A 21,188-nucleotide genomic window follows, 5' to 3' on the forward strand; every position below is an offset into this window, starting at 1 on the left:
ACTACTACTACTACTACTACTACTCTTCTTCTTCTTCTTCTTCTTCTTCTTCTTCTTCTTCTTCTTCTTCTTCTTCTTCTCATACATGCAAGATCCACGGATGGAGGGGAAAGCCATTCAGTCTGCATTTTGGGGCAAACCAACCCAATTTTCCAGTCCTAGTCTTGTATGCAAATCAGAACATAACTATTTAATCAAAATGTACACATCTCCAAAATTTTGCAATGCAGTTTCAATCACAAAACTGCAGAAAGCCCGACATTTTATGGAGGTGGAATGTGCACAAAATGCATATTTTAGGGGAATACACACTGAAAAGCAGCTAAAGAGCACCCTTGCAGTCTTCTTCTTCTTTGGCTATCACTCGTAGCAGAGTAAGATTGTCTTCCATGAACACGATCTTAACAGTGAGTCCGTAAGTGATGTAGAGGCCAATTCTGGATCCACACATCCTTCCACAATGGGGACATAGGTTTCTGGGTGGGAGTTGATCACGGTGAGGGTTTGCCAAATGTGTCTTCCTTTTAGCTCATTTTTTTTCCTTTTTGCCCTGAATTCGTGCTTCTTCAAAGTCCACAACACCTTTGGTAAAGGCTGTTCTCCAGTTGGAGTGTGCGCAGGCCTGTGTTTCCCAGTTATCAGTGCTTCTGTTAACTTTTTTTAGATATGCCTTGAGAGCGTCTTTGAACTTCTTTTGTTGTCCACCAGTATTTTGTTTTCCATTCTTGAGCTGGGAATAGAATGGTTGCATTGGAAGGTGGTAATCAGGCATCCAAACAACAAGACCAGTCCAACGAAGTTGATGTTGAAGAATCATTGCCTCGACAATCACTTTGAACGAAAACCCATGGCAAGGGTGACCAGGTACTTTTTCTGTACTTGAACTGATAGCTCAGATTTAAAAGTACTCATGCAAATGTTAATCATCATTATTTTAATGATTTTTTTGTAACAAAAGTAACAAGGGGGGGTGAGAAAAACAGAGAGGGGAAAGGGAGGTGGAAACATCAGCTCACATTAATGCAATAACCACCTATACATCCAGCTTGATCTAAATAACTACGTAAATTAACAAATGCTCAAGTACATGATACTGAGGTTTAAGAGAAATGTGTTCAAATGTGGGAGCAGTGAGGTCCTCAGACTATTGTGTGATAGATGGCGGGTGTTTATGCTTCCAGGGTTTACATATAAATTTATTGGGTACCATATGGGCTCATAAAATCCAATGTGATGGGTTCTTTGGTCTGAGTCTTGGACAGATTTCATTTCTCATAAGAGCATAGAGAACTGCCTTATACTGAGACAGACCATTGGTCCATCAAGCTCTGTATTGTCTACACTGATTGGCCAGTGGCTCTCCATGTTTTCAGAAAGGAGACTCTCCTAGTCCTACCAGATGTTGAGGATTGGATCTGGGAACCTCTGCATGCAAAGCAGTTGCTCTGTCCGGGTCTCCTCTGACTCAGAAGACTGGACCATGTCACTTTTGAATTCCTATTTTATAAGGCTGTATTACTGTTTCCATAATACTGATTTATTACTTTTGTATCCTACTTAGAGCTTTCAGAATAGTAAGCCAAGCCCAGAAATGCTTTAAAATAAATAAATAAGGCCAGAGTTATGTTGTTATTATTAGCATTATTAACGTCATCATGGTCGTCATCCTCATTTAATGGTAACTAGTAATCTTTGTAAAAATAGCCCCTAAACTGGAACATCTTATGCAAGAGTTTGCATCATCCTTGTTATCTTTCTTATTAATTGGAACTGACAAGCCCATATTGTTCAGTGAGGTGTTCAGAATGCAGGCATCTTGCCAGTCTTAGTATCCTACCAGAGTACCATAAGAAGACCAGCCAGGAAAACAGGGAGGCGGGAGGCAGGGAGCAGGCAGAAGATGCGCTCTTTCATTTACTGCTCTCAGGTCAGGTCATTCAGTTCAGTACAACTTTGCAGCCGTCACTCATGAAGCAAAGCAGCCATCTCCTATTGATATGCCCCAGATTGCCCTGGAAACAATTTCTGAGATGGTGCAAATGGGCCACTTGTAACAGAGCAAGCTCACAGTTGCAGGGAAAAAGGGGGATTTTCCAAAACACTATAGCCATTTGTAGCAGCCTGAGCCTGCAACGATAAAAGAAAAAAGTCTCTTCAAGATGTATGATGATGATGATGACTATGATGACTATTATTATTATTCTAGCTAAATAGATCTATTAGTGCTGGACTTTTGGCTTCACAAGAACCTCACTTCCCTCTCCCTGTGTGTGCCTGGGACCTCTTCCCAAACTTGTTCTGGAGGTTCCTCAACTCCCCCCCCCCCAAGCAGATATGGGAAGGGAATGGGGAAAGAGCAGGTGGAGGAAAGGAAGGGGAAATTGCATTGCACAAGAGAAAATCCTTGCGCTACTGGATCTGCTTAGTTGGATCCTGTCCATTATTATTTATTTCATTTATGAATTACTTCCCACAAGGCATTTTTCAATACTTTATAATAAAGCATATATAAAACAGGAACATATATAAAAACAGTTAAAACAGTTAGAAACCATTTTTTTAAACACACACACGTTTTTATTTATAAAAAGAGTTTAAAACTCAGCACATACATAAAATTTATTTATTGGCCCTCCTCCATCCCATCACCAAATCCAGCCACTGGTTCAGCACTTGTTCAGAGATGCAATGAAGTATCATCACTGATTCAGCACTTGCTAAGCCTCACCTGTCTCAGGTAGCAAAGATGGTGCTCAGTCTTTGAAACCAGACTTGGAGCAGGCAGCCTTTCGGATAGAGGATGCCTTCAAATAAAGGACTGTCCTTTGACAGCCCATCAAGCAGAGAGTTGTTCTCTAGAAAACCAGGCAACAAAGAAGCCTTGTCTCCGTCTGCTTCCCAAACTCCCCCTATTATGTAGAAAGAAGAAATATGAATTCAGACGTTGCACCTTTCACATAGTGAACAATACATGACAAGAGTAGAAATATGAGAGCTAGCCTCATTGCTAATCTGCCCAATGACCATGGCTTTGCCATCCATGTGTTGGCTGGCATGTGAATTAACTCTAGGAGCATATCAATGAACACACGCAGAATGTTTTCACATGCCGGTCAAACATGCAGATGACATGGAGGGGATGAGGTCTAGCTGCTGGGACACAGTGTTTTCTGAGTTAAAAATTGGATAGTTTACAGAGTCAGCCCTCTTCTCTGCTCTCTCCCCACATTCCCTGTAACCTCCAGAAAGTCTCTCCTGCTTGCTATGGGGGGAAATGAATGAGTTTCGAAAGAATAACAAATGGATACATAATATTCATTAGTGCCAGTTATTCGTGGGCCATGTGGAACAAGCCATTTTCTCCACACCACTGTAAACGTAACCAGATAAAGCTTCACAGTGTGAGCAGGAGATGAAATAGCAGCACCTCTATCCTGCCTTGAGAGAAAATGCTTCCCAAGATGTCATGATAATGCCCAACACAGCAGAGGGGAGAGCCAGTATAACGGATGTCAGGGGTTCAGGAGCAGAGGCACAGGAAAGGGAGGAAACAGAGAGCGAGGGGGAGGAATCCGAAGGAAATATGAGCGATGACAGCGGCCCGAGATCTCTGAGTCTTTCAAGTGAATCGGAAGATTCACAGAAAGGGGCGCCAGTGGTCAGAGCTAGGGGGACACCCCAGGAAGAAGGGACCAGAGGGGACTCAGAGAGCAGCAGTTGGAAATCGGGACCAGCTTCCCCACCAGAGCGCAATAGGGGGGAAGGGTCCCAGGTATCGGGATCTGGCGGCTCGCCGCAAGCGGGAGGGCATGAGTCAGGATTGGCCACACCTCCATCGGGGAGCGAGGAAACGGTCAAGAGGAAGGTTGAAGGCTGGGCGCACGCGCCAAGTTCAAATGCACAGGAAGGCGGCACAGTAAGCAGCCCGGATAGGGAGCCAGGTCCTAAAGCCCGCCGCAAGGAGGGAGAAGAGTCCGGGGGGTCAGCGTCAGAAGAGTCCAGGAAGGAAGAGACCACGGGGGGTAGAGGGACCCAGAGGAGGAAGGAAAGACGGAAGAGGTGGAGCAAGTTGGTGTACAGGAGGCGGAGACTCAGACAGAGCTTCGCCGGTCTAGCTTCTAAGACGTAGAGCTGCGCGCTGCGGCTTGGAAATGGAAACTGTAACTCAATAAAGACTTTTGTACAGTACTGCCGGCTAGCGTGGTCCTCTGTGAGCTGGGACCTGGAAGCGGCTCTGACAGTAAGCTCCGTCCCCCTTTTGCACCAAAAGCCTCGCAGCGTGAGTGGGCGCAGCGAGGGGTGAAGATTGGTGCTTTGCGAGCTCACGAAAGTCGGACGAGATGAATACTGAACAGCAGATAGCAGCCCTGCAAAATGCAGTGACACAACTAAACGCCGAGATACTCGCATCCAGGAAGAGGGAGGAGGAAGCGGCTGCCGCCTACAAGGATCTCCAAGTCAGGTTGGAAGTGCTTACAAAGCAGGGGCAACCGGGACCCAAATCGGAGGGAATTGGGCTGGGGAGAAGAGGAAGCAGCCTGGTATCTCATTTCGATGGGAATTTACAGCAGTACCCCAACTTCCGAGCAGATGTGCAGTTTGCGCTGCAACTGCTGGACAAAGACTTTAGAGATGAGCAAGAGAAGGTGGGGTTTATTTTATCCCATTTGCATGGAGATGCTAAAGCGTGGCTGCGCAATCTGTGGAGAGATCAGGATCCGGCGCTCCGAAGTGCGGATGCCTTCATTAAAGCGATGGATTCGTGTTTTTTATCAAATATAGACGTTGATATCGCCAGAAAAGAGATACATGGGCTGAAACAAGGGAGGGCCAGTGTGAGGCAGTATCATTCCCGCTTTTTTGCACTGGTCAGTGCCCTGGAATGGGACAAAGATTCAGCTCCAGTCAGAGACCTTTTCTGGGAAGGGTTGAACAGTGCGGTAAAAGACGAGATTGCGAGGGGGGAGAGACCCCGGAGCACTCAGGAGATCGTTCAGAGGGCGCTGACGATTGGGGTGCGTCTAGAAGAACGTCCATGGAGCAGAGACGAAGGGAGTGGAGGACGCGAGTCGGCGAGAGCGCTTTCCTTCTTTCCCAGGGATGCTGCGCGTGCGCACTCCACGCCTCCGCCCGGAGGAGGAGGGGAACCTATGGAGGTTGGAGGTGCCAGGGCTCAGTCAGCAACCAGAGCCCTAGCACCAGGAGCAGTCAAAGCGAAGCCTCCTAGAGGGAACAGGAAGTGCTACCTCTGTGACAGTCCTCAGCACATGGCGAAAGAGTGTCCCCAGAGGCTCCACAAGCACACTGCAGCCTCCGCGACGGTAACAGAAGCAACTCAGCAGAGAGAACCACAGCAGGGAAACGACGGAGTCTGGCTGGAAACAGAGGCACTGGGGCCCAGCCAGACGAGTCAGTGAAGCAGTCCCCAGGGATTTTGCAGCCCACAGACCCCCTCCCGCCCAAACCAGTAGTGCAGCTCACCGCATCGCTCCAGCTACCCAATGGACTTACAATGGAAGTGCCAATTACCATTGACTCTGGTAGCAACGCGGACTTTATAGGACAGGATTTCATCGAGCAGCACAATATAACGCTACTGCCAGCCACGCTGCCCCTGAAGGTTGTCACGGTGGATGGCAGGGAATTGCTAGGGGGGCAGGTGGTGAAGCAAACGCCACCGATGGTGATGCAAATTGGAAATCACAGGGAAGTCATCAGCTTTAATGTCACCCAACTGTCGGACACGCCTGTAGTATTGGGCATGAGTTGGCTGGACAGGCACAGTCCAACGTTGGCTTGGTACCAGCGGCAACTAACTTTCGGCTCCTCTTACTGTGCGGAACACTGCATCCTGCCCAGACCGGAGGGGGAAGAAGAGGACACACAGCTGCAATTCGGCACGCTGCAAGCAGTGCCCCACAAGTACGCAGAATTTTTGGAGGTTTTCTGCAAGAAGGAGGTGGACAAGCTACCTCCCCACAGGCCCTATGACTGCAAGATTGACCTCCTGCCAGGGGCGACGCTGCCGACAGGGAAACTGTATTCCATGTCTGAAGATGAGCTACAGGAACTCAGGGAGTTCATAGATCATAATTTGGAGCGCGGGTTCATCCGGGAGTCCAAGGCAGTGGGGGGCAGTCCCGTATTCTTTGTGAAGAAGAAGGACACACCCCAAAAAAGACTTGTGGTGGACTATCGAATTTTGAACTCAAAAACCAAGCCAACGGCTTTCCCCATGCCCAAGATCGATGACCTCCTCGCGACGGTGCGCAAAGGACGCGTGTTCACCAAGTTGGATCTGCGAGGGGCGTACAACCTTATTCGCATACGGGAGGGCGACGAGTGGAAGACGGCCATGTTCACGCCCCTGGGCACCTACGAATACAGAGTTATGCCATTTGGATTACAAAATGGCTCCCACTGTTTTCAAGCTTTCATGCATCACGTGTTAGCGGGTCTCCTCTACAAGAAGTGTGTCTGCTTCCTGGACGACATCCTGATATTTTCAGAATCGCAGGAGGTTCACGACAGAGACGTCAAGGAAGTTCTGCAAAGGCTGCAGGAGCATAGACTGTACGCCAAGCTGGAGAAGTGCCAGTTCGACATGACGGAGGTGGATTTCCTGGGCTACAAATTGTCGGACAAGGGGCTCGCCATGGACAGCGCCAAGGTTCGCGCAGTGTTGGACTGGAAGAGCCTGCGCAACCGGAAGGAGGTCCAGCGGTTTGTCGGCTTTGCTAACTTCTATCGCAAGTTCATCAAGGGGTTCGCGATGCAGACGGCGGCCATTACCGACACGCTCAGCTCCAAGAAGAAGAAGTTCATCTGGACGGAGCAGGCGGAGCAGTCCTTTCAGAAACTCAAGCGTCTCTTCTCGTCCGAAGAGCAGCTACTGCATGTAAATCCCGGCAAACCGATGAGGGTTGAAACAGACGCCTCAGACAGGGCCTTGGGAGCAGTCCTGTTGCAGCAAGACCCGCATGGGGATTGGAGGCCGTGCGCCTTCTACTCCAGGAAGCTCAGCAAGTCGGAGCAGAACTACACCATCTGGGACAGGGAGTTGCTTGCCATTCATGCAGCATTCAAGGCGTGGAGGCACTTCCTGATCAGAGCCAAACACACAGTGCAGGTCCGCACGGACCATAAGAATCTGGAGTACTGGCGCACGGCGAGGTTCCTGAACCAGAGGCACATACGTTGGGCGGAGTTCTTTGCGGACTTCGACTTCAGGATAGAGTACGTCCCAGGTGACAACAACGTCATGGCGGATGCACTGTCCAGGAAGCCGCAATACCTCGAGGAGGCGACGCCAGCGGCAGCCAAGCACATTTTCGCTCCAGAAGCGTGGGCGTGCGCTTCGGCAACCGTAGACCTGGATGCTGTACGTCGCGCGCTGCAGGAAGACTCCTTCGCACGAGCGAAGATGGAGGAGGTGCACAGGGGCACGGCGAAGGGCGACGAGTTCCAGCTACGCGAAGGGTTGCTCATCCGCAAAGGAGCCATCTACGTGCCGGGAGACGAACTCCGCGCTAAGGTACTGCAGCAGTTGCACGACGCACCCACCGCCGGGCACTTTGGCACAGAGAAGACGATAGAATTAGTCGCCAGAGACTTCTGGTGGCCCAAGATGCGGGGGGAAGTCGCGGATTACGTCGCGAGGTGCGACACCTGCCAGAGGGCTAAGTCAGTGCATAAACCGCCGGCGGGACTGCTGGAACCGCTGCAAACTCCGCTCGAACCGTGGGAGAGGGTGGCCCTGGACTTTGTCACAGATCTGCCCAGCTCGAGGGGCAAGACAGCAGTGCTAGTGGTGGTGGACTTGTTAACCAAAATGGCACATTTCATTCCATGTGCGAAGGTGGCCACGGCGGAACAGACCGCCAAACTGTTCATAGATCACGTGTTCAAGGTTCACGGTCTGCCACGGTCTATACTGTCCGACCGGGGGCGACAGTTCATCTCGAACTTCTGGCAGAAGCTGATGGGCATCCTGAACGTCAAGATCAACCTAGCGTCGGCGAGACACCCGCAGACCAACGGACAAGCGGAGCGGGTCAATGCCATCATGCAGCAGTACCTGAGATGTTACGCAAATCAGCAGCCTGCAACGTGGGTGGACTACCTGCCACTCGCCGAGTTCGCCTACAACAACACGAAGCACGGAGGACTTCCGGTCGGCGCCAGCGCTAATGGCGGTCCTCTTTCCGAGCTCCGGAAAAGGACTGCCCTGCGAGTTCGGGTCTCTCCCGCTACGGCAAGCGGGGGACCCCTAAAATCACAGGCGCGGAAGCCTGTGAACGAGGAGATTTGGTGGGCACCAGAAGTGCCCCCCCTTTACCGCAGAAAGAGCCTTTTTAAAGGCTCCGGAACGACATCGGGGGAGCGCGGTGCTGAGAATCGCTACCCAGCCCGCAGGGTGAAGCCGCGTCACTATTAGTGGAGAGCGCCGATTCCTTCCTGTAAATTTCGGACAGAAATAACCCGTGAGTAAAACGGAATCTTTATTTGGAATTAAAACTCGGAAATTTGGCTGAAAACGGGGAGGTGAAAATTAAGGAAGTCTGCCTTCCCCCGACTGCATGAAAGTGAAAGCAACGGAACTTAAAAGCTGCATCCGTCAAAGACTTTGCTTTTGATTAATTAAACCTGACATTTGGACTTCAGATCTCCCCTCTAGCTAGCAGGGCAGAGGGGAGGCAAGAGAGACTTTGGCAACTGCATGATTTACTTAAAAGAAAAATCCTCTGCTGCCTCTGCTGTCTCAAGAACCTGAAACGGTCTACCTAATAAGACAATAGGACACTGAACTGACTTCTCCCTGTGAAAGTTACATTGTGATATAAAGTTTTTGTATTGCCTGGCTACAGTATACCAGAGCAGGCTGAGACAGTATCTACTGGGAAATTGTGGCAACTTGCAGTTACAAGCCTCCTGCTATACTTGCTTCAATTTTTCTCTTTCTCCTTTTCCTACGTATTTGGATATTCTCTATGCCTTTGTATTTGGACTTTTTGATTTGCTCCCCCTAGAGGGTAAAGTAAAGGCCGGCACAGCTTAAGACAGTGGAACTTTCCATTGGGAAACAGCTCCCGTGAGAAACGACCTTGACATGAGCGGCTCACAAGAAGAGATAGTCACAAGAGCCAAGACCAAACAACAACAACAGCACCAGCAGCAGCAACAGCAACTAAAGAAAAGAGGCTCGATCACAGGCGTAACTTCTGCAGGACCTACAGGAACAACAGGACAAGAAAAAGTGACAGCTGTCTCCATGGATGCTGTGACACAAGCCTTACTTAAGATAAACCAATCCCTGGAGTCTCTGACAAAACAGACTTCAGAAAATACACATAAATTAACAGAAATATCAGCAAGATTAGATCAGAACACAGAATCTATAAACAAATTGGTTGAGGAAAATTCTGCTACACGTAAAATTGCTGAAGAAGCTAGAGCTATCGCTGGAGAGACCCAAGAGAATTTAGAACCGATTGCCAAAAAGGTCCATGAGCACGACGCAACTTTGGCTCTGTGGGAATTACAGAGAAAAGAGAGAAATCTGAAATTGAGATTGATTCCAGAGAACGAAAGTGACAACCTCGCGGAGTTTTTAACACAAGAGTTTGCTGATTGCTGGGAAGATCTGGAGGAAGACGAATTTAAAATTACAACAGCCTTTAGACTGGGTAAAAAGCAGAACAGAAAGATCCCGAGAGATTGTCTGATTACACTTAGATCTAAGGAAGAAAGAGACAAAATACTAGGACTACACTATGAAAAGGCCTTGCAAATTGGAAATTCAGCTGTACAGATTTTTAAAGACATCCCAAAATATATCTTGGATTTGAGAAACTTCTATAAGGACTTGGCTCTTCTGTTAAAGAAAAACTCCATCCGCTTCAGGTGGGAATTCCCACAGGGACTGTCCTTTGATTACAAGGGAAAGAAGGTGAAAATAAAGACTATTCAAGATAAAGAGAAATTTTTGGAAAGAAATCAAGAGGATCTACAGAAGGGAACTGTGGACCCAATTGCAGAACAGAGGAGAGCAATAGACATTCTGAATCTATCGTTTGGACATATCCCACCACCATCAGAGGAAGAGCAACAACTTGGAGCCGTTGGAGGAGTGTCAGAAAAATAACAAGATGGCTCTGCAATTCCTTAGTTGGAATTGCAATGGGCTCAATGGGCCTTTGAAGAGACGACAAGTTTTTCACATTTTGAACAGAGAACAATTGGATTTGATATGTCTACAAGAAACCCATATAACCAGAGCTCACAGGAGATTACTTATAAACAAAAGACTAGGACAAGAATTTATCTCATCAGACAAAGTTAAAAAAAGAGGAGTTGTGATATATGTAAAAGAGAAATGGGCCCCAAAAATGATGTTTAAAGATGAACAAGGGAGATATTTGGCAGTGGAGATACAAGTACAAGGAGAAAAATTTTTGATTGTTGGAATCTACGCACCAAATGAAGGCAAATCTGACTTCTTCAAGAGACTTCATGAAACTCTGACGGACTATCTGGATTACAATATGATAATCATGGGAGATATGAACGGTGTGGTCTCCACTAACATGGACAAGGCACAAAGACTAACAGTTACCAAGGAAGGGAGACTTCCTAAGACCTTTTTTGAAATGACGGAAGACATGGATTTGATAGATATATGGAGAACAAGGAACCCTCTGGAGAGAGAGGGAACTTTTTTCTCCCAAGCAATGATGACCTGGACTAGAATTGATCAAATTTGGATTACTAGTGGTATGGCTCCAAAGATTAAGAAGGTAGAAATCTGCCCAAAAACTTGCTCCGACCATAACGCTGTGAAGATGGAAATGAAACTTACAACAACTGGTCAATTTAGATGGAGAATGAATGACACCCTCTTTCGAGATAAAGAGATCCTTATGAAGGCCCAAAAAAATTTAAAAGACTACTTTGAAATAAATTTGAGGGCTGATGTGGAAAAAAGAGTGATCTGGGACGCAAGCAAAGCTGTGATGCGAGGTTTCTTGATTCAACAAAATTCAATAAAGAGGAAAAAACAAAATGAGAAAAAAGAAAAGATTTTGGAAAAGATAAAAGAAGGAGAGAAAAAATTAAGAGTAAAACCAAAGTCCCAGGAGATCTTAAGAGAGATTAAGTTATATCAAACACAATATATGGAATTGATGAACCAAGAGATTGAATGGAAGATAAAGCAAATGAAACAAAAGACATTTGAATCGGCAAATAAATGTGGCAAACTTCTGGCATGGCAATTGAAGAAAAGGCAGAAACTAAATACAGTTACAAGCCTAGAAGTGGATGGAAAGAGTATATCTAAACCTAATGAAATTAGAAATTGCTTCCTGAGCTATTTTAAAAAACTTTATACTCAAGGCCCGCAAAATGAAGAAGATATAGATAAATTCCTTGATAAATATGGACTACAAAAAATCTCTCATCAAAGTAAGATGGATCTGAACCAGAGAATAACAGAACAAGAGATAGAGGCTGCCATTCAGAATATGCAATTGGGCAAATCTCCAGGACCAGATGGACTGACTTCCAGATACTACAAATCGTTGAAGGAATGGTTGATTCAACCATTAAAAGAAGTCTGCAATGAGATCCTAGAGGGAAAAAAGGCACCTGAATCGTGGAAAGAAGCATATATTTCACTCATACCAAAGACAGAGACTGAAAAGACTCAACTGAAGAACTACCGCCCAATATCACTACTTAATGTGGATTACAAAATTTTTGCAGACATTCTGGCAAAAAGATTTTAAAAAGTGTTGATGGAAAAGATTCATAAGAATCAAGCAGGCTTTCTCCCAAAAAGACACCTAGCAGACAATGTAAGGAATATAATAGACATTTTGGAAAAGTTAGAGGTGAATATAAATACTAAAGCAGTACTGATTTTTGTGGACGCGGAGAAAGCCTTTGACAATATTTCTTGGAGCTTTATGACAAAGAATCTTCATGGGATGGGGGTAGGCCAAGGTTTTGAGAATGGTATGGCTGCAATATATTTTGAACAAAAAGCTAAACTGATTGTAAATAATGTAATAACTGAGGAACTTAAGATAGAAAAAGGAACACGACAGGGGTGCCCAATTTCCCCACTGCTCTTTATTTCAGTTCTGGAGGTGTTGCTGAATATGATTAGGAATGACCAGCAGGTTAAAGGAGTGCAGGTCGGAGCTAAACATTATAAGTTAAGAGCATTTGCAGATGACCTAGTATTGACTTTGCAAGAGCCAAACACTAGTACGAAAAAGGTCCTGGAAATAATCCAACAGTTTGGCCAGGTAGCCGGATTTAAGTTGAATAAACAAAAAACCAAAGTTCTAGGAAAAAATTTAACAGATACGGAAAAGGAGAAATTCCAAGAGGAGACAGGGTTGACGGTGGTCAAGAAGGTGAAATACCTAGGGGTTTATTTGACATCTAAAAATGTGAATTTGTATAAGGATAATTATGAAAAATGTTGGTCAGAAATCAAAAAAGATCTAGAAATATGGTCAAATTTGAAATTGTCAATGTTAGGCCGAATCGCAGTGATTAAAATGAATGTATTGCCTAGAATGTTATTTTTGTTTCAGACCTTGCAGATTCTTGACAAGATGGAATGTTTTAAGAGGTGGCAGAAAGATATCTCGAAATTTGTCTGGCAGGGCAAAAAGCCCAGAATCAAATTTAAAATATTGACAGATGCTAAAGAAAGAGGGGGTTTTGCCCTGCCGGACTTAAAATTGTACTATGAGGCAGCAGCTTTTTGCTGGCTGAAAGAGTGGATGCTCCTCGAGAACACAGACATTTTGGATCTGGAAGGTTTCAATAATGCTTTTGGTTGGCATGCATATCTATGGTATGATAAAATCAAGCTGCATAGCGCCTTTAAAAATCATATTGTTAGAAAAGCATTGTTCAATGTTTGGATAAGATATAAAGATCTGTTGGAAAACAAAACCCCCAGATGGGTGTCACCAGTGGAGGCTAAGGCAGTGAAGAAACTCAATATGGAGGTCGGATGGCCGAAGTATTGGGAAATTTTGGAACAGGAGGGAGATAAATTGAAATTACAAAGTCATGAGAAAATGAAACATAAAGTACAAAATTGGTTTCAATATCATCAAATAATGGAGTTTTTCAAACAGGACAGGAAAATTGGCTTTCAGGTGGAAAAATCAAAACTAGAGACTGAACTGTTAGAACCCAATACTAAGAATTTATCAAGAATGTATAACTTGCTGCTGAAATGGAATACACAGGATGAAACAGTTAAATCGGCTATGATTAAGTGGGCACAGGATGTTGGTCATAACATTATGTCTGCTGACTGGGAATGGTTATGGAACACCGGTATTAAATTCACGGCATGTAATGCCCTAAAGGAAAACATTATGAAAATGGTTTATAGGTGGTACATGACCCCAGTCAAGCTGGCAAAAATTTATCATTTGCCCGATAATAAATGTTGGAAATGTAAAGAGACTGAAGGTACCTTCTATCACCTTTGGTGGACATGCCCGAAGATTAAGGCTTTCTGGGAAATGATCTATAATGAAATGAAAAAGGTACTTAAATGTACTTTCCCTAAAAAACCAGAGGCTTTTCTCTTGGGCATTGTCGGCCAATTGGTGTCAAAGAGGGATAGAACTTTTTTTATGTATGCTACAACAGCAGCAAGAATACTCATCGCAAAGTATTGGAAGACACAAGATCTACCCACTCTGGAAGAATGGCAGATGAAAGTGATGGACTATATGACATTGGCCGAGATGACAGGCAGAATCCGTGACCAAGGAAAAGAGACGGCGGAAGAAGAATGGAGAAAATTCAAAAGTTATCTTAAGGACTATTATAAACTTGATGAATGTTAGAGTGTTGTGGTTTTTAGGAATAAAGGGATACAGCGATATAAGGTCAGAATACAGAGATGACTAAGATGACAGAGGTTGGAAAGGAACAATTGGGAGTTGCTATAAAATTATGGACATTGGGATGCAGAAAGGGGGGGTATGGGGGAGTCTCAGAAAAGAGGTCTATGAAAAAATGTTATGAAATTATACGTGTTTGTATGTCTTTTTAAGTGTTTGTTTGTTCTCTAAAATTCTGTAAAACCAATAAAAATTTTATAAAAAAAAATAAATACAACAACACGAAGCACGTGTCCACGGGGGTGACGCCGTTCTTCGCCAACAATGGGAGGCATCCCAGAACCTTCCCGGGATTAGAGAGAGTGGGGGAGGGGGAGCCACAGGCAGCGGACGCCTTCGCGTCAGAGTTGCAGGAGGTCCACGAACAGCTTCGAAGGCAGTTAGAGCTAGCTAAGCACGCATACAAACTGCAGGCTGACAGACACAGGAGGGTTGGGGAAGAAATACAGGTGGGAGACTGGGTTTGGTTGGCAGCCCAGGCAGTGCCGGCCAGATCATTAGCGAAAAAGAAGCTCGGACATAAGCAGCTAGGGCCCTACCAAGTCGAGGCACAGGTCAATCCGGTGGCTTTCCGGCTGACACTTCCAGAGGGATCCAGGATGCATCCAGTATTCCATAGATCAGTGCTCACTCCCTACAAGGCACCTCACAGATTTCAGGAGCCAGGGACGGCACCGAGTCCGCTCAGGGAAAGGACCACGCAGGGGGGGTCGCCAGAGGGGGAGCCCGTCAACGAGGTCACAGAGATTTTAGACTCAAGGTGGGGGGAAGAGGGAGTAGAATACCTTCTCGCCAGAGAGGGCACCCCAGTCAGTGCCAACAGCTGGGTGCCGGGCTACGCTTTGGAGGAACCTCTGCTCAAAGACGAGTTTCATGCCCTCTTCCCACACAGGCCCATGCCAGCCGAGTTTTTCGACGACTGGCTTTTCACACCCACGCTTTCAGCCAGCACGTTCCAGGGGTTCGAATCGGACGAGGAACCGACACTGGATACGCGTTCCCCGGAGGGGTCACCATCGGGATCTGCCTCAGAACCCTCGTATTGGTGGGATGATCGACCAGAGGAGCAGTGGCGCAGGAAGTGGCTGGAGGGGCCCGGGCGAGCAACGTACCCAGAAGAGACTGAGGGAGAGGCGGACATGGACGTGTTCGGGGAGGACCTTGGGTTCGAGCACGGCGGCACAGAGATGGAAGCAGAGGAGATCGACGTCGGAGAGTGCAAGGAGGAAGAGCCGGACTTATCCAGTTGGATGTACGCCACGGGAAACGAACTGTATCCGGCACTCACCCCCATAACAACGGAGCACCCAGCACCCACACCTGAAGGAGGGGAGGGGGGAAGGGGGGGCTTCAAGGGGGGGATGGATGTCAGGGGTTCAGGAGCAGAGGCACAGGAAAGGGAGGAAACAGAGAGCGAGGGGGAGGAATCCGAAGGAAATATGAGCGATGACAGCGGCCCGAGATCTCTGAGTCTTTCAAGTGAATCGGAAGATTCACAGAAAGGGGTGCCAGTGGTCAGAGCTAGGGGGACACCCCAGGAAGAAGGGACCAGAGGGGACTCAGAGAGCAGCAGTTGGAAATCGGGACCAGCTTCCCCACCAGAGCGCAGTAGGGGGGAAGGGTCCCAGGTATCGGGATCTGGCGGCTCGCCGCAAGCGGGAGGGCATGAGTCAGGATTGGCCACACCTCCATCGGGGAGCGAGGAAACGGTCAAGAGGAAGGTTGAAGGCTGGGCGCACGCGCCAAGTTCAAATGCACAGGAAGGCGGCACAGTAAGCAGCCCGGATAGGGAGCCAGGTCCTAAAGCCCGCCGCAAGGAGGGAGAAGAGTCCGGGGGGTCAGCGTCAGAAGAGTCCAGGAAGGAAGAGACCACGGGGGGTAGAGGGACCCAGAGGAGGAAGGAAAGACGGAAGAGGTGGAGTAAGGCTAGAGCATTAAGTTGGTGTACAGGAGGTGGAGACTCAGACGGAGCTTCGCCGGTCTAGCTTCTAAGACGTAGAGCTGCACGCTGCGGCTTGGAAATGGAAACTGTAACTCAATAAAGACTTTTGTACAGTACTGCCGGCTAGCGTGGTCCTCTGTGAGCTGGGACCTGGAAGCGGCTCTGACAACACATGATAATAGTAAACAGAAAAAAGAGGAAATGAACTCCTACCTGCATCCTATATCAGCCTGAGGGCCATATTCCTGTCTATGTAAGCTTTTGAGGGGCCACAAAATGACCTTTGTAGGGTAGACTACTTTCTAAACATCCTCAACCACTCTTTATCCTTCACTCAGGCAACCAGAAGTCACAATCAGAGTCCAAGGACACATTCCAGCTAGACAAAAACACCCAAGCAACATGTGCAGCAGGACCAGTGAGAGGTGTGACTAGGGAGGGGTGAGGTTGGTGAGAGCCAACCAAAGCAGGAGCACATTCAGCCCCTGCACCTAAGATTCCCCACCATTTAACTGAATGTTGCTGAGATCATTTTCCCCAACTCACATGTATCTTTCAAAATGAAAGGTGCACCCTCATTTGTAGAATTTGCACCTGTATTGTGTTTGAAATTGTTTTCACCTATGAAATTGTGTCTATCTATGACATGGTGTTTAGGGACGCGGGTGGCGCTGTGGGTTAAACCATAGAGCCTAGGACTTGCCGATCAGAAGGTCAGTGGTTTGAATCCCCATGACGGGGTGAGCTCCCGTTGCTCGGTCCCTGCGCCTGCCAACCTAGCAGTTCGAAAGCACGTCAAAGTGCAAGTAGATAAATAGGTACCGCTATGGTGGGAAGGTAAACAGCGTTTCCGTGCGCTGCTCTGGTTCACCAGAAGCGGCTTAGTCATGCTGGCCACATGACCTGGAAGCTGTACGCCGGCTTCCTCAGCCAATAAAGCGAGATGAGCACCGCAACCCCAGAGTCAGCCACGACTGGACCTAATGGCCAGGGGTCCCTTTACCTATGACATAGTGTTTATGACATTGTTTTTTGTTTTTATTGTTAAGTCACTTTGAGATGTTTTATAGGATGTGATTGGAAGGAAATATAAAATAAAATAAAATAAAATAAAATAAAATAAAATATGAACAAGAGGCATACATCTGTGTGACCAGGTGAAATATGAGAGGTTGTCAGCTCTGGCAACATGATCCTCTTTTTGTTCAATAAAATTTTGTCATGCTGCCAACTTTCCTCTAATAGCACTTGTGTGCATTGCAAAGAAGGATTGATTCTTGATGGGAAAGGACAGTTTTCTCTTGCTCTTTTAGAAAATCAGTTTCCTTGACATGCAGCATAGACCAGCAGCCAGCAAGGGAGAAAGTTGTCATCTGCAGCAAGTCTTGTGAAATGGGCAGTTACCCAACGGAACAGTTATTATCACCTCCAATTTTGCACAGGCCACTAAGCAGCCAAAGGAAGTCACTAGGGATGATTTCTTCATGTACTCTGCTTTGGATAATACCCATGGATCTGTCACGTAGCTTAATGCTCTGCGCAGCCAAAATAAACTTCGTGGCAACTACCGCTTGGAATGCTTCTCACCACATAAGAGAAAGGAAGCAAACTTTCCAGCTGAAGAATTCTGCAGTAGTTTATATGCTCACTATGTAGAAAACAACAACATTGTTGTATTCCTGGTGGGAATGATTGCATTTAAATTCAAACTTCGATCCTATAATTCGGGTCCTATTCTGGGGAATAGAGAGAGGGCCACCGTGAGGATGCTGAATTAAATGGGGCACTACCTATATTCTTATGAACTAGGCCTGTGTCCATAGAGGGAAATCTGGAGGTTCGGTTGAGAACATTAAAATTTCAAAGAGTTCATAGCCAGTGAGCTAGCAGATCCAGTTCAAGGTGTTTGTACTAGCGTATAAAGCCTTAAATGGCTTGAGACCCAAGTTCCTAAAAGACTGCCTTTCCCAGTATCAGCCACATTGAACTCTACAATTGACAGGTGAAGCTTTGTTGGTGGCGCCTCCACAGGAAGCTACATGCCGACCCATGACAGAGCCTTTTCAGGGGTGGTTCCTCAGTTGTAGAAATGCCCTCCCTAGTGAGGTGAACCTACTGACTTTCAGGAGTGATTTGAAAATGTTTACCCTGACATTTGGTGGCTGAAAGATACTGTTCCTGGCAACCACAAGATCACCAGATGGAATAATGCTTTTAACTGAAATTGCTTTTAGAATGTTTTGGCTGTTTTAAAATGTTTCTGTTTTGTTTCTGTTTTAAATTGCACATCCATTTGCCACCCTGGACTCCCTTGGTGGGGCTGGGATAGAAAATAAATAAATAAATTGCGAGTTACCAATTCATTTGCAGGTGAGATTTGTTGTGCTCAGAGACCAGATCCACACATAATGCTAAGCTATACCATGGCTTAGTCCTGGATAGTGTTACAGTAGTAGAACTGGGCCATGGACTTCTCTGGGAACGTGAAAAATTTGCTCATTTCCACTAATCCATGGTTTGGCTTAGCGTTCTGTGGAAACTGAACCAGAGTAAATTGCAGGCCTCAGAATACTGGAACAGGAGAGTGGACCAGATTTCAAACAAGTGATTTTGAATGTTATTGACTACTTAATCAGGGGGAAATATAAGTACATGAGGAGAGCCCTGCTGGATCCTGAATTTGTCAAATCCTCTTTTAATGCCATTCAAAACTATCCCCTTTTAAAACAAGGCAAGCTCTGTTTCAGATATACGCTGGTCTTTATGAACAGAAACAAAGGAGAAAATATTTGGATTTCCAATTGAACAAGCACAGTTTAGTTTGTAGAATGGACACAGTTGGAGCCAGGTGAGGAGGAGAGGCCACATAGATAAGGACAGATCTCTCAGAACATTCTGTCTCCAGGAATTGAATCGCATCGTGATCAAAGGGCTAGGTATGAATAATTTGCTTTCCATGCACTTTCCAGAACAAAGACCATCTCTGTCTGAATATTTAACCTTTGGTAGTTACAAGCTCGGCATTTTCTATATACAGAAACAGCTATGTTTCCTCCCCTCCATAAACATAATACAGAGCAAAGAGGCATTGGGTGAGATAATGGGATCAGTGTGGCGTGTCCCCAAACTCAATGCCCAACAAGGCCTCTAGATCATAGCTGTCAACTTTTCCCTTTTCTTGTGAGGAATCCTATTCGGAATAAGGCAATTTCCCTTAAAAAAAGGGGAAATGTTGACAGCTATGCTCTAGATTGAAAAGAACATGTTCAGGGGCTGCCACTGTGAGGCATCTATAACATATGAAAGCTACACCAGTAAGATGAACAACAACTGGCTTTATTTCTTGGCTTCTGTTGTGCAGTTTTTAGTCTGGCATCCATCTTGGAACCACAGGATTCGAGCTTGCAGAGTTCCACCTTTACTCAAGAAACACTGCTGCCTTTTGGCCACTAGGTGGCAGCCACACAAACACATCTTACAGCATCTGCAGACACCTGCACTACAATGGAGGAGGTACAGTCCATTGTCAGACACCAGCACTGTGGCCCCTGCTATTCTTTTAATTCTTCACCTTTCCTAGCCAAGCAGGTGAGCAGTAACAAAAGCAAGGAAAGAGCATAAGAGCGCAAGGAGGAGACCTGCTAAGCCAAAGGCCCAACACACTCAGCAGGGCAGCACCAAAAGACGGGCCTCCCAATTTTCATCAGGGGATTGTTGGAGGGGCGCGGGTGGCGCTGTGGGTTAAACCACAGAGCCTAGGACTTGCTGATCAGAAGGTCGGTGGTTCAAATCCCCACGACGGGGTGAGCTCCCGTTGCTCGGCCCCTGCTCCTGCCAACCTAGCAGTTTGAAACCACGTCAAAGTGCAAGTAGATAAATAGGTACCGCTATGGCGGGAAGGTAAACGGCGTTTCCATGCGCTGCTCTGGTTCGCCAGAAGTGGCTTAGTCATGCTGGCCACATGACACGGAAGCTGTACTCCCTCAGCCAATAAAGCAAGATGAGCGCCGCAACCCCAGAGTTTGTCATGACTGGACCTAATGGTCAGGGGTCCCTTTACCTTTACCAGAGAGCATTCTTGGCCAAGGGCCCTCCACAATCTGGACACGGGGACATGTTGTCATCTAACAACAACAACAACAACAACAACAAGCAGAGCAATAAGCCTGCATGAAATTTCTCTGCTCCCAAATAACAGTGACAGCAAAATTGGGAGAGCACCTTTAACCACCAGTTTCAATGCCAAATTAAGAGAGAGCAAAGGAGGACATGTGCCCCTGCCAGCAGATTGGGAGACAGTGGGTAACAAGCAGTAGCCCGCTCTGAGCTTTGTGGGTGACAAAGCGGTAGTCCTGCAAAGCAGATTCTCTGCCTCTGAGCTACAGACCTTTCTCACCAATCCTAAATCAAGTTTTCTATATCCTGTGCCTCCCTCCCCAAGGCATACTGCTAGGCACTGTAGATTTCTCCCTAAGCCTGAGTTACCTCCCTGTTTCCACATGTATCATTATGGGCTGGGCCCATTGCAATTCCTTTTAGCATCAGTTCTATAGACTACGTATGAGGCTTCCCCACTCTGCAGCAGCAGCACCACCACCTTTTGCCCTGTTGTCGACTTGAAAGTACTAGCCTCTCTCTAGGAGAAATACGAAAACAAAAACTGAAAAAGCCCTGATGACACGAACAACTCACATCTGTGTCAATTTGTAGAAGCATAAAATCCTTCAAAATAAATCAAGAGTGGAATACTCTTAGCTGACAGCTCAGTCAAGCTTGCTAGATGGGTAGTTATATTGATTCCCCAGCAGTTACAAATAATGCTGTTTAAAGATCTCCGCAGTGCATCTGTCAAGTCTGAAAGAAAATCACAGATATATTTAAATTGAAGGGTCTTACACCTGAGCATGCATCTCCCCTACTTTTCAGTCTCCTTAAAAGGTAAAGGTAAAGGACCCCTGACAGTTAAGTCCAGTCTCGAACGACTCTGGGGTTGCGGCGCTAATCTCACTTTACTGGCCGAGGGAGCCAATGTTTGTCCACAGACAGTTTTTCCGGGTCAGCATGACTAAGCCGCTTCTGGCGAAACCAGAGCAGCACACGGAAACGCTGTTTACCTCTCCCCCCCCCCCCGGAGTGGTACCTATTTATCTACTTGCACTTTGATGTGCTTTTGAACTGCTCGGTTGGCAAGAGCTGGGACCGAGCAATGGGAGCTCACCCCATCATGGGGATTCAAACCGCCAACCTTTTGATCATTGGAGTGAAAAACTGTTTTATTAGGCTTTCTTGACTGTGTGTACCGT

The sequence above is a fragment of the Podarcis bocagei genome (assembly GCF_964188305.1).
Source record: "Podarcis bocagei genome assembly, chromosome: 9".
NCBI lineage: Eukaryota > Metazoa > Chordata > Lepidosauria > Squamata > Lacertidae > Podarcis > Podarcis bocagei.